The 14803-nt window shown below is 39.7% G+C and overlaps 1 long non-coding RNA gene across 2 annotated transcripts in view; it reads left to right on the top strand.

Annotated features, from left to right (window-relative positions):
- The window catches only part of LOC106869886 (uncharacterized), a 15594-nt gene extending 4256 nt beyond the window's left edge, over positions 1 to 11338 (top strand). For both annotated transcript variants that reach the window (XR_001409453.3, XR_016243355.1), the window contains one exon: positions 11128 to 11338. This is a non-coding gene — a long non-coding RNA (uncharacterized LOC106869886). The remainder of the gene's footprint in view (positions 1 to 11127) is intronic.
- Positions 11339 to 14803: the final 3465 nt, after the last annotated feature.

A 14803-nucleotide genomic window follows, 5' to 3' on the forward strand; every position in this document is an offset into this window, starting at 1 on the left:
GTTGAAATTCAATATTTTGTATTTTTTTACTCATGTTACGCAAGAGATTTCGCTTCAAAACGCCAGTTGGAACTTAAGTAGTCCGATAGTGACATCTATCTATCTATCTATCTATCTATCTATCTATCTATCTATCTATCTATCTATCTATCTATCTATCGTTAAACACATACACATACCAAAAGCAATTATTGAAAATACAAACAAGAAGCACATATCATACAGACTTATCAACAAGAAAACGAAGCGACCGGAGAATTTCTCCACCCAAAAAATTGAGATTTGTCTCAAACCGATATGGCCCTTTCAAAGTCATGTTACTTGGGGACGAAAATTTGCCACGGTCCTAGTACGCTTTAAGAGCGAACAGTTAGCGAAGGAATTTTCAACACTCTCATCCACACAGATGACTTGGTGATGATACCGAGTTATCTTGGACAGAGAGTGACGAAGGTGACAGTAAAGAATGTCCCTTCACAAGTGGAAACACAGTGGATAGTAGGTTCTATATGCCTCGAAATGGAGGAGGCAAATATATTAGAAATTGCTACTGCAGAGGAGAAAAACTGGGAAGGGGGAAAAAAAGTCAAAGCCCCCCTCCACATCACTGAAGAGGAGTGCCAAAAGATCCCCACACACATCCAACTGGCAAAGGACCACAAGTTATATGTAGTGGTGGAAGGAAGGCGGCCACGTTGTTATGTATGCGGCAGCGAGGCACACCTCAAGGACAGTTGCCCAACCGCCGCCAACCAAAAAAAGCAACAAGGGCAACCACCAAAACCCGGAAAAAAAACCCTACTACCAACACCACCATCAACAATCAAAACAAGAGAAACACAAGCAACACTGGCAACTGAGAAGACAACAGCATCTGCAAAAACAACAAGTGAGGAAGCAGGGGAAAAGAAAGAAAATTCCAAGACTGTTTCCCCCTCCCCCACATCACACACACCTCACACAAATAACAAGCCATCAGCACCAACAAAAACAGCAACACAACCACTCACACAAGCACACACAGACGCTCACAATTTGCCCCTACCCCTTTCCGATTCCTCAGAACCTTCGTCGGAAGATGAAAGTAATGAGGAATGGCAAATAGCCCAGAAAGGAAGGAGGAAGAGGAGCAAGAAAAGAAAAGCAAACACAAACAAAGCAGGGAGATACACAACTCCCGAAAACACTCCAGACACCAACACAAGCACACACAACTACAACACAAGCAACAAAACCCCAAAAGCAAGTACACACACAATGCTCACTGCCATCAACACAAAAAACTCAGAGTTGATGGAATACATCAACACAAAAACAAACATAACGAACGAAGACATAAAAACCAGCAACCACCCATACACAACACCGCCAGAACACATCAAAATACTACACATAATACCAACCCTGCACCACACACTAAAATCTATTTTTCCAAAGGCAGTTGGCAAATGCCAAAAATACCTGGCGAAAAAACTATATAGTGATCTCCTCGAAGAAAACCCGAAGGAGGAGACACAAAAACTCTCAAACGGTAAGTGACTCTCTTTATAAAACTTTAACACTCAAATCAAAATGATGCTCAAGATTGGTTGTGTAAATGCGCGTGGCTTGGGGTCCCCTTGGAAACAAGGGTACCTCCTAAATGACATAAAGTCACATAAACTAGAAATCATAGCCATAAGCGAGACCAGACTCCATGATCCGCGGGCCCTATCGTCCATGTTTGGCAGACAGTTTAACATTTATTTTTCTCCCTGTCTGCCGAGAATGGGCGGTAGTGGCACGGCGGTACTCTTTCGCAAGAGTCTGGATCTCGAAGTAAAGACAGTATTCATAGACCCGGAGGGTAGATTGGTTGTTCTGGATGTCGATGGCAGCGATGGGTGTGCTTTTCGACTCATATCAGTATACGCACCACCTTTAACAGGTAGGCCGGATTTCTTTCGACGTCTAGAAGTATTCCTAGGAACGTCTCGTCCTTTACTTTTAGTGGGGGATTGGAATGCTACCTTGGACACGCATCTAGACTATGTGGGCAGAGATAGGAATAGACGGGGATGCAAATGCCTCAAAGACCTGCTCAGACGCTTTCAACTGTCTGACAGGTACCGACTCGATTACCCGAATGCGCCAATGTGGACATGGACAAACCGCATCGGGTCGTCGAGATCGTATCTAGATAGAATACTGTGTAGGAGAGTAGATAGAGATAGCATAGGGTGTCCACAATTTCACATAGTCAGCTACACGGATCACAAACTTGTGACGTGTACGCTAGACTTAGATAAGACACATAGGCAGGGCTCCGGTTACTGGAAACTAAACGCGTCTTTCCCGTCGAGACCAGTTTTCAGAGACCGGATTAGCACGTTAGTAAAGAGGGCTTTGACAGGAGCCATCATCAATAACAAATGGTGGTTTGCCCTCAAGAGAGCAATAAAAGCAGAAGCGGTTAGGTATAGCAAAGCACTAGCCATAGACAGAAACAGAGTAGAGGGTGAACTAGTTAAGAAGCTAGAAGAGGCAATTAGAAGTGGCATCGCATCCGACGTTTTGGCGGCGAGGTTGGCCCTTGACCAACACTTCAACGCCAAACACGAAGGGTGCGTTGTCAGGGCTAGGATGCGTGCTCTAAGAAACGAAGGTGTTGGAGCCGCACGAGAGGCCCGGGTGGCGGAGGCGCAACAGGGCAACAAAGCCACCATTCGGTCTCTGGTGGACGAACAGGGGCGCGAACTGCTCGAGCCAAGCAAAATGTGTGAGGCCTTTCAGCGGCACTTTGCTCGACTGTTTGGGACAAATGGCGAGCGAGAACGCAGGGTGGACTTCAGTGCCTACCTGCACAGCCTGCCACGACTCTCGGCAAGAGAGGCGGAGTGCTGCGAAGGTGCCATCACGGCGGCGGAAGTGAGGGACGCGATGGCGGGATGCTCGAGGGACAAATCTCCGGGTTTGGATGGTCTGCCCTACGAGCTTTACAAATGTAAGCCAGACTTGTTTGGAGACGTCTTGGTGGCGGTGTACTGCAACTGGCAGCAAAACGGGAGCATTCCCGGTTTTGTGAGTCGAGGAGCCGTAACGCTGCTGAAGAAAGATCCAAACAAGGGGGACGTCATAGATAACTTTAGGCCCATCACTCTACTCAATGCAGACTTGAAAATTTTGGCCAAGGTGTTAGCCAAGCGGTTGGCGCTTGTCATCGAGAAACTGATCGGCAAGGCGCAAACGTGCGCGGTGCCGGGCGGGAGCATCCATGACAACCTCCATCTGATGCGCTACATCATAGAGAGGGTAGTTAAGGAACCTGGCATGGGTGGGGCCCTGATCAATTTAGATCAATCGAAAGCTTTCGATAGGGTAGACCATCAATACTTGGAGGCTGTCCTCATAGCAGCCGGCTTCGGTCCCATTTTCCGCGGCTGGATGGCTGCCTTGTACAGAGGCATCCGTTCGGTAGTTCGCGTCAATGGGCATCTATCAAGACCCTTCGACATTGCACGTTCGGTCCGTCAGGGATGCCCCCTCTCGTCGCTTCTGTACGTGTTGACTCTCGAGCCACTACTGCGGAAGCTGGCGACGCTGAGGGGCATCCCGCGAGAGTTGGGATGCGGGACGAGCGTGTCGGCATACGCGGACGACGTCACCGTCATAGCCAAAAGCACATCGAGCTTGTCGGCGAGACACTGAGAGACTACGAAGCGGTAACGGGAGAGAAAATCAACCGGGATAAGTCAGTGGGCTTGCGGCTCGGCACCTGGAGAAGCAACCCCATGCGCTCAAGTAGCGCCTCCGTCGTGGGACGTTGGACTGACGGTCCGGTTGAGATGCTCGGGGTCTGGTTTGGTCCAGACCTCCAAACGGAGAAGAACTGGGACGAGATAACGAGAAGGGTGGCCACTCTAGCCCGGCAATGGGCCGAGAGGAAGCTTTCCCTGAAAGGTCGGGCGGAGGTGGCGAACACGTACATCGCGTCCGTCATCTACTACCGCCTGACCGTCGTTCCTTGTCCCGACCCTACCATTACCAAACTGGAGCGCATCCTCTTCCGCTTCTTGTGGAAAGGAAGCGTTCCGATGGTTAGGCGATCCGTTTGCTGCCAACACCCGTTAAAAGGAGGACTGGGCATGCCGTGGTTGATGATGCGCAGACACGCGCTGAGACTGCGACATCTCCGGCTCTACGTAGACAGCGGTGAACAGGTGGGGTCACCGTTTGTGCGGCGCGCTTTCCCGCAGCTCGTCTCCATGACCGAACTGCAGTCATGGATCAAGAAGAGGCCGAGGAAAGGCGAATGGCACCGCGAGTGTCGCGCTGCTCTTCGGCAACTCCAACAACCCGGGTCAACCTTGAGCGACTGCATCACAACTAACGCATTCTATAGTGGATTAGTGGAGGGAAGGTACGACGACGATCTCTGGGCGAACCTGGGCGTCGACGAGGAATACCTGACCCGCCTGTTTAAGACAACCTTCGGGCCGGGACCTATGGACAACTTCCAGAGATCCCTGGCCTGGCAGTGCTATCGAGAAGCACTCCCCGTTCGGGATAAGCTCTACAGGCATGGCTCGAGAAACACGGGGCCGACCTGTCCGAGATGCCGGCAGAGCGACGAAACCGTTCTGCACGCACTCGTACAGTGTCCCACCATTTCCGAGCTGTGGGCTTACGTCGAACAACTGCTATCGCGTGTGGGACGAGTCGGTCTATCAGCCGAGTCTATCGTGAATATTGTCGCGCCTCCTTCCTTTAAACGGGAAGGAAGAGCTATTTTCATCGTACATGTGGCTATGGCGAAAGAATGTGTATGGTGGACGCGTCTGAAAGGTCTAGAGACAAAGACTTTCCTCTCTGGGCAATCTCTCATCAACTTCTTCAAGTATCACCTGAAGAGGAAGTTGAGAGTAGAAAGGGAAGTCTTGTCTAGTGAATGCTTCAAAAAAAGATGGGTGAATGTAGCAAGGATGGCACGTGTGAACGACGGAGCCATCTTGAGCATAACCCTATGAACAAGAAAAAGAAAATAAAACAAAAAGGCAAAAGAGAGTCACTTACTGTTATAGTTTCTTCAATGAGAATATTGACCAAGGTTACCGTGGTCTTTTCCGTGGGCTTTTCCTTCCACGGCTAAACCTAAACTGTCCTCCCCCCTTTTACACGAGAACATTACTGTGTGATACACGATCCCTATTGATCGGCCTTTCCTTTTCTCTTTTTTTTCGATCCCTTTTGATCGACCTGCTCCTTTTTCCCTTCCTACGATCCCTTTTGATCGACACCAACAATTTTTTTTTTTTTTTTTTTCCTTCTTTCCCCCTCCCAAAAAGAAAAGCTCTACATTGTATTTGTCCCATCTTCGTTGAGCCCTGTGTGGCTAATAAAAGAAATGTATCTATCTATCTATCTATCTATCTATCTATCTCTCTAATCATATTGACAATGCATATCCTCGTACGTTATAATAGTTACCTTTAGCAAAATGGTGCGGTTGCACGTCAGTTACATATTCATTGCAAATCCTGCCAAGGATGTAAACAGACCAATGCCGGTTGTCAAGCGGTAGCGGAGCAAACACAGGTACATTGTGACAGGTACAAACACAAGCTGAATCAGAAATAACATAGCCGCAAAGTGAGCTTCTTAAACATGCAGCAAAGCCTCGACTACAAACCAAGCCTGCACCTATAGTCCACGTCAGGAAAAAATTGAAAGGCTTCTGTCAATCCTAGGTTTTCCTTTTCCTTGTGTCCATACAATTATTAACTCTTTTGAAATCATATCTGATTCTTCCCTGTTTAGGGAAATGATATAGTTGTTAGACATATATCGTTTTATGTATCAATTTAAGTGTTTTCTTTGTTAGTGAAAGCGCGTAATTTAGTGGTTCGGTTATTCAATTTACGATCAGAAGGACTTTAATTTGATTCCTGGTGGCGTGCTGTGTCCTTGAGCAAGCTTCATTTCACTTTGCTCCGTTTCAGCTGGCATATATAAGTTACACCTATATTTCAAATGGCCATCCTTGTCACATTCTGTGTCAGGCTAGCTTTCCCTGAGAAATACGTTAAGGGTAAACGTGTCTGTGGAGTGCTCAGCCACTTGCTCGTTAATTTCACGTGCAGGCTGTTCCGTCGATCGGATCAACTGAGTCTCGGTCATCGATTTCCGACGAATACTTCAAGTATTCTGATATGAGCCAATCTAATAAACAAAAGGAATCAATACTTTTTAAAAGTCTATTCTGCACTATAAAGATAATGGCTATGAATCACTTAGACTTCACCGAAAGGTCAACTCGTAAAGATAATTGACCTAGACTCTGATGCGGTTTCGATTCTCGATTAAAATCTTTCCTGTTAACATACACCACTGATATGCATGATAAAAGCCCAAACATCACGCAATCAGCCAATATATGCCGAGTATACATTCAATATGCAAATGAGTGGGAAACGTTTATCATGATGAAGAATATATTTCATCTAATGTAAATTGGTGTTACGTGTTTGAAGATAACATTTGATAAGTATTACTTTCATTCTAACTGAAAAAAAAAAAAGTGATTCATAATGTCAGATATTAAATAGCATACATAGTATTGATTTATTGACCTAATCAGATTCTTTTTGGTAAGGATTACTGTTTGACCTTTCGAAACTTCGTTTGAGGGAGATTAAGAAGAAATTTGATATAATTTGTCTTTTGAAAGAACTATCTGCCGACGTCATCAAATTATAATCGTAGATATGAGAAATTCAGGGTTAAGCTGTTAAGATTCAGTAAAGTTACATATTATTAGATAATCTAATCAAACTTTATTTAAAAGTAGTAAATTTTACATGTATATCGCTAATTAACTTCGTTACCAGCTAATGATAATTCGCTAGCCACGTATTTTATATGAGCAATCCTATATAAACACATTGGTAATATATTTTATTTATAGGGGATTTGTAGTGTTATTCTATTCAGGTCATTCACAAGGTTGATACTTCGGTGAGCAGACAGTCAATTAAGAATCATAAGCGGCTTTGAAAATCTCAATTCTCCAGGATTGGTCACGTTCTTGTTGCTTATATTGGTCAATAGAATAATAATTCCCTAGACGCACAAATAGCTTTAATTCCCAATGTAAATGTATTTCACTTCCTTGATAACTGTGTTATTTTTAGGAACATGATATCACAAAACCCAACATCTCAAGATTCAATATCTAAGATACGGGATACAGTCTCAACCGAACTTTTAATTAAGTGAAATTTTACACTTAGTTCGAGAAGATAATAATACTAGTTGTTTTTATTATCTTTTATATGTTACTTGTTTTAATCATAAAGATGATGCTTGCACACCGCTTAGAATGGTTTAGTGAAACAAATCTACCCCAGTGCTTATTTTTAAGTCTGGTACTTTCGCTGGTTAGGGAAGTTACGGGGATGTAAACAAACCAATGCTGGTTGTGAAAGGGAAATTGTACAAACAGAAACATATACATAAATATCTATATATACGACTTTCAGAGTTTCCTTCTACCAAATGACTTCACAAGGCATTAGCTGACTTGTGGTTCTAGAATACACTAGCCATGGTGCCTCGCAAAGGGACTGAACGCAAAATCTCGTGGTAGCAGAGCAAACTTCTTCATAACACCGCCATGCCCGTTCCTATTATCAATGTTTTACAAGGCAGCGAACATGTAGGATCGTTAACACGCCGGACGAAATGCTTAGCAGCATCTCATCCGTCTTTACAATCTGAGTTCAAATTCTGTCGGGGTTGACTTTCCGTCTTTATGGTTTCGGGGTCAATAAAAGAGTCAGTTGAACATGGTCAATTTAATTGACATAACCCTTCTCCCAAGCTTACTGGCCTTAGGCCAAAATTTGAGACTAATGTTTTACAAGGCGGTGAGCTGCCAGAATCGTTAGCTCGCCGGGCAAAATGCTTATCGGCATTTTGACCGTCTTTACGCTCTGAGTTCCATTTCGGTCGAGGTCGACTCTCGCTTTCATCCTTTTCCCGACACCTGAAATTGATGGCCTTGGCCCAAAATTTGAAATCGTTATTAATGTTTTACAAATGAAGGTGGATATGATAACAAGAAATTTAAAATTTATCTCTCCAAGTTAATTTATATGCTTGCTGAAGTGCTTGTATTTCGTATTGTCTACCCTTGCTTAACTGAACAGCTAAATACTTTTGTTCAAAGAAAATTGGCTACAAATAATTCCTGACATGTGTAACTAAATGAAATGCTTTAAGGGATGTAACTCTAATAGGCATCGATTTAAATATATAAGTTGAAGGGTGATGTACTTCATACTGCATGCAGAATTACAAAAAGTTGTAAACATTTTTTTGTAGTGGTGAAATTATTGGAAAATATAAAACTATGGTAAATGCACAGAAATTTTATGATGGTCTCCATATATATATATATATATATATATATATATATATATATATATATATATATATATATATATATATATATATATAATGAAATAAAATATTGACATAACCGACCGGTTTCGCTTAAGAAACATTATGTCTTATCTGCACTCTTTTACTTGTTTAAGTCATTGGACTGCGGTCATGGAGGGGCACTGCCTTGAAGTGTTTTGGCCGAAAAGATTCGACGCCGGTGTTTATATGTTTTTGTTAAAGCCCCGTACTTATGCTACCAACTCTTTTGCTGAACTGCAAATTTAAAGCGACATAATCAAACCAACATCGGTTGTCAAGCAGCGTGGGATGATAAACGCAAACTGAACGACACACATGCACACACGTATATATACGACAACCTTCTAAACATCTTTCGCACCCAGTTCAAAACAGTTGAACAGTTGTGTAGGTCGGTGCGGATCTATTGTAAAAGAGAATTGTTTAATGTACTATGCAGTATGACTGAACCCGAAACAGCGTGTTTACAAGAGGAACTTACTAGCAGAACTCAGGACATAGATCTACCGCTTTCCTGGATCAACAACCAAAATTATTAATCCTTAGATATTGTAAATAAAATAAAACCATGTTGAATACAAAATGAAATTTCGATTCGGACCATTGAATAATCATTACATTACGGTAACGCAGTTAGAAAAATTAAAGTTGTAACTACGGCACATATCATCTGACTCAAATACATGGCTGTAATGTAAATCAAATGAAGCTAACCAATACTTACTGAAATTAATTACATTTATGGGTTTAATCTCCCGAGACATAGCTCAAAGTGTTATAAATCAAAATAAATTAATGTATACTCTTTAGAATCTTTTCTACTCTAGGCACAGAGGCCCGAAACGTTTAGAGAGTGAGCCAGTCGATTAGATCGACCCGAATACGCAATTGGTACTTAATTTATCGACCCCGAAAGGAGGAAAGGCAAAGTCGACCTCGGGGGAATTTGAACTCAGAACGTAAAGCCAAACAAAATAACGCCAAGCATTTCGCACGGCGTGCTCTCGTTTCTGCCAGCTCGCCGCTTTGTTTACTCTTTAGAATATACAGAGTAGGCCACTAATGGTGGTATGGTAAAAGGAGCCCATAAAGCAAGTAGCAGCCTAGGTAAATGGAAAGAAGTGCTATGGTCCACTTCAACGATTGACTCCTCAAAGGGGATGCCGACATCTTGTGGCTGAAAGCAGTTAAATAATCCTTTTTACTATAGGTACAAGGCCTAAAATTTGGAGGAGGGTGGCTGCAGTACTTAACTGGTATTTATTTTATCATTCTCGAAAGGATGAAAGACAAAGTCAACCTCGGTGGAATTTGAAATCTGAACGTGGAGACGGACGAAACACTGCTCGGCATTTTTCCCAGCGTGCTAACGTTTCTACCAGCTCGTCGCATTTGAAAGCAGTAAAATAATAAAAAAGATTATCTATCTATCTATCTATCTATCTATCTATCTATCTATCTATCTATCTATCTATCTATCTATCTATCTATCTGTGTGCGTGTATGTGTAGGTACATATGTGTATGTACATATGTATGTACACAGAGAGATCTATGTGTGTGTATGTGTGTGCGTGCATGTTTGCATACATACACACACACGCACGCGCACAGAAATAAACGCGTGCTCGCGCGCACACAGGCAGCTGTATCAATGTCATATCTAAAGGGACATCGAATGAATATGAAAATATCCTGTATGCGTGTGCCCTTTATAGCAAGCCATGACTGATGTTACATTTATTTAGTAATAAGAAAATATCTCAGAATAAACTATATTTACGATCTGCCGGTTCATTCATTATGTATGATATTATGAAGAATTATCCTGTTGGAATCTAAACGTATTGAAATACCTATATAAGGCCACGTTGTTTTCAAAACAAAAATTCTTCAGATTACATAATCTAAATATTTCTTAAGAAAGTAGAACAGAGTTTTAGCCAAGTAAATTGAGAAAGATGTTGAACAAACAAAAATATCAAAATAAAAGAAGGAGAGAAAGAGAGATAGTTTCCCCCGCACAATGTACTACTTTTAGATTGTGTGGAAATAGATTCTTGGCATAATATATTATTAAACGATGTAACATGCTTCTTCCACTGAAAACAATAACGAAGTTCTGTTTTATTTTTCTCAGTAAATAACCTCCTACTTTTAAAAGAGTTATTTAGATCGGAAAAACATAAAAGAAAATCTTACAAAAATATTTTTGGTTTTATTTCAGTGTTAAGCAACAACGAAAACCTTGTGAAAAAATTATTAAAATATAAACATAAAATAAAATCATAAATAAGATACAATATAGTTATAAGAATACGGAATATCGTTGTTCTGTTTTATTTTTTATTTTATGCATGCGTCGATGAAATTATATGTGACTTACTAATTTTCCCTATTTCAATTTCTTTTACGTTGTTTGGTAATGAATAGATATGAGATTAATGTCTCATTTCTGACATTGCAGAGATAGGCAGTTCGATTTAGTAACACGAGCCAATACATATATATATATATATATATATATATATATATATATATATATATATATATATATATATATATATATATATGTATATATATATATATATATATATGTAAATATATATATATTACGGTGGAAAATATACATAGGATGTTTATACAATTTCAATCTATATTGCAGGAAAGCTAAACCTGTCATTTCCTCGTGAGTTTGAAACGCTGTAACACGCTCGTCCATGAAGATAAATGTTTATAAATACATTCGGTGGGACGGATTTAGGATGTTGTGAAGTGGTTGCAATGATGGTTACATTTTCATACAGACTTTATAGAACCTCAGTAATACGCCAACAATAATCCTTTCATCAAAATATGGAATTTACTATATGTGAGCTGTCGATGTTATTGTTTAATTCTTTATCGGTTTTGGTTGATGAAACCCATGAGAAAGGTGGTGAGCTGGCGGAAACGTTAGCACGCCGGGCGAAATGCTTAGCAGTATTTCGTCTGCCATTACGTTCTGAGTTCAAATTCCGTCGAGGTCGACTTTGCCTTTCATCCTTTTGTTTGTACCCTCTATGTTTAGCCCCTTGTTGGTAATAAAGAAATAAGAAACCTATGATCAAGAGCATTCCAGTCACAACTGTCCAGTCTTTTTCAGAAATGTTGATCTCAAAATTTGGCAGAGGGCCAGCAATTTTTTTTCGGATGAGGGAGGTAGTAAGTCGATTACATCGACCACAGTGCTCAACTGGTACCTACTTTATTGACCCCGAAAGTATGAAAGGCATACTCTACCTCGATGGAATTTGAACTCAGAATGTACCAAGGAGCCTCTCTCCGTTAAAGCTTGACCAGCTAAAATCACAGAGTTGCTTAAGATCCTTGTGTCCTGTACGTAGATGAAAAAGATGTAACGATGGCATGGTTTGGACTGAAATACCGTTGAACTGGGTTGTTTGATGTATTTGAACAATGTTGGCATGAAGATGGACAGCTACGGTTATTTTTCTTCTAAGATATTTTCTAAATGTAATCCATTCCATACAGGATTGTTTTGAATTCCGGAAATGCAGTAGTCAATGAATAATTAGAATATTTTCTAGCTGTATGGGAAAGAGCTAAAAGCTCTGCTTCATTTAATTTTATCTTTTGAAAATTGAAATCCTATCATGATCAACTGTATCTTACATTCCGCCAGGTTCTACAAAGCAACTGCTTTCTCACGTGCTAATGTACAAAAAATTTCAAGTGGGCGACGAGCACTACAGAATTTGTCGGCCTCTCAGTTGGATTTATTTCACATACACATATCTTATTTTAGCATGTCGTAATACGTTATGAATACAAAATATGAAATAGTATAAATTTCTGCTTTAAAGCTTTATGATTACATGAGGCTGATGTCCATAAGAAAGGAAGAGGTGATAAAGTCAAGGCACTTTCAGAATCTTTTACAAGTGTCTTTGGTAAGATCTATATAAAACAATTGTTTCAAATTTTGACACAAGAGCACCTATGTGAGTGAGTATAAGTTGATTGCATCAACATTAGTACTTGAATTTAGCACTTACCTTATTGACTCCGAGATGATGAAAAGCAAAATTCATCTAGGGAATATTTGAACATAACACTTAAACAAATGCAAGAAAAGACGCGAAATATGCTGCCTATTCGTCATATTGGTCTTCAATAAAATATTAACAAATTTAACTGAAGTATGACTTCTTCCTTAGAATACAGACAATTTAAAAAAAATTGTAAAACACTTATATAGTAGATTATATTTGATTCATTGTGTTATTCCTTTTCTGTACCCAATATTCCATCGGTTTAGGGGGTCAGCTGGCAGAATCGTTAGTACGCCGGACAAAATGCTTAGCGGCATTTCGTCCATCCTTACATTCTGAGTTCAAGTTCCGTCAATGTCGACCTTGCCTTTCATTTTGGGGTAAACCAAATAAGTATCAGTTGAGCATTGAGGTCAATGTAATCGACCTAGCCCCTTTCCCTAAATTGCTGACCTTGTGCCAAAATTTGAAAGCATTTTCCAACAATGAAACCCAAAGTTACATTCGAGATTGAAACTCAGGATTCATTTTGAATGAAACTCTGATTATGTAAAATGATAAGTTTTAAAAATATGCTGTTTTTAACTTTTCTGCCAAATCTTTAGCTATTTGTTTTAAAACAACGTCCTTTCACACATGTTTATACTCTATTTTCTTAATATAAACATTCGATTCTCATATGCTTGGGGGAAATTTGTAAAATTACTTAGTTATTTTTTCCTTGACACATTCATTCATAAGCAATAAAACAACGTTTACTTGATAGAGACTAAGGTCTGGAAATTGCAAGCCTTTAAATGGGCTTCAAATATTCCAAATTGGCCTGTTTTTTATTTTGATTTGAGTTGTAAAATATTAACAGTAACAATCCATCATGTATTGATTTTCACCTGCATTGCTAAGGTCACTTTCCAAAAAGGATTTGTGAACTGATATATTTGTTCTGTCATCATCGTTATTATTACGTAGTGCTATCAAATTAAGATGCGAACCGTTGTCAATTTATCGCAAGTCAATTTATGATCAGAAGAGTAAAAAGTGCATCAAAAACGATGGTAAATTTCTAACGATTCCCAAGTCACTCACTTAGGATTTTCCCCCTACTTTCAATTTGCTGCTATGTTTATTGAACAATGAGACCAAATTTTATACCAGTAGCACATTTCAAATTCTTGCATTTTATTATATAGAGGCCAATATTTACAAAATACTTTTTAAATACTTACGACAGTATTTTATGTTTTCAATATTATATTCATACAAAAAGGCGGCAAGCTAACACAACAGTAGCAGCATTTCGTATGTCCTTACGTTCAGAGTTCAATATCCACCGACATCCAAGTTGGAAGAAGAATACATAAAAATCCATCTTGACATAGCCAAGGCTATCAGGCTTGTAATTAATTCTAGGTAGAATTCTAATTCTTCTTCCCACTTGGATTTTAAATGTCGCCACAATTATAATATGTCTATTCTACTGTAATTTTCTACATTTTTGTGCAGCTGAAGATTGCTCTACATATTGCATTTAATGTAATGCTCGTATTACTTAAATAAATGGAGTAGCATGAAACGTGCGTACTGCAGTCATCTTTAAAATCCGTGTTGCTTATTTTGATTTTTTGATCACCTTGCTTTTGGAATGGCTTTTGGATAATACCATACTATATTCTGGTACCTAAACATAAGTACCATATTCAATTTTGAATCTAAATCTAAATGTTATATATATATATATATATATATATATATATATATATATATGCAACTGTAATTAATCAATCATCCAATTAATCATAACACTGTTCACCTGTTCTTACAGATAAATTTATAATATTTATGCTTTACAGTAGGATGTTTACTTGTCAAACTGAACATTTTCTGGTTATATTGATTTTTGCGTTCCTGCTATGAGTTCCTGGTTGGATAATACACAATATGTTTTTCTTTCCTATATCTACTACATTGTGCAAAATTTCTTACATATTCTGTATATTCTTAGCAGACGCTGCCTATGAATATTTCTGGTCAAAATTTCTGGTCTTAGAATACACAAACCATTGTTGCTATTGTTATTGTTGCTGTCCGCTTACAACGGTCACGTTTCACAGAATTACGTGTAGATGATTGCTTTCAACTTTACTGTATGATAAAAAGAAAATGAAATTTTTGTATTTCTTTTACCATCAAAGGTGAGAACATCTCCCCTGTGACAAATGGAAGACAGAGGAGCTGACTTTAGACATTTTAACAATTGTGTTCTCATTTTTAAATTTAAACACTTGC

This window comes from Octopus bimaculoides, chromosome 10 (genome assembly GCF_046866305.1).
Source record: "Octopus bimaculoides isolate indiv1 chromosome 10, ASM4686630v1, whole genome shotgun sequence".
Taxonomy (NCBI): Eukaryota; Metazoa; Mollusca; class Cephalopoda; order Octopoda; family Octopodidae; genus Octopus; species Octopus bimaculoides.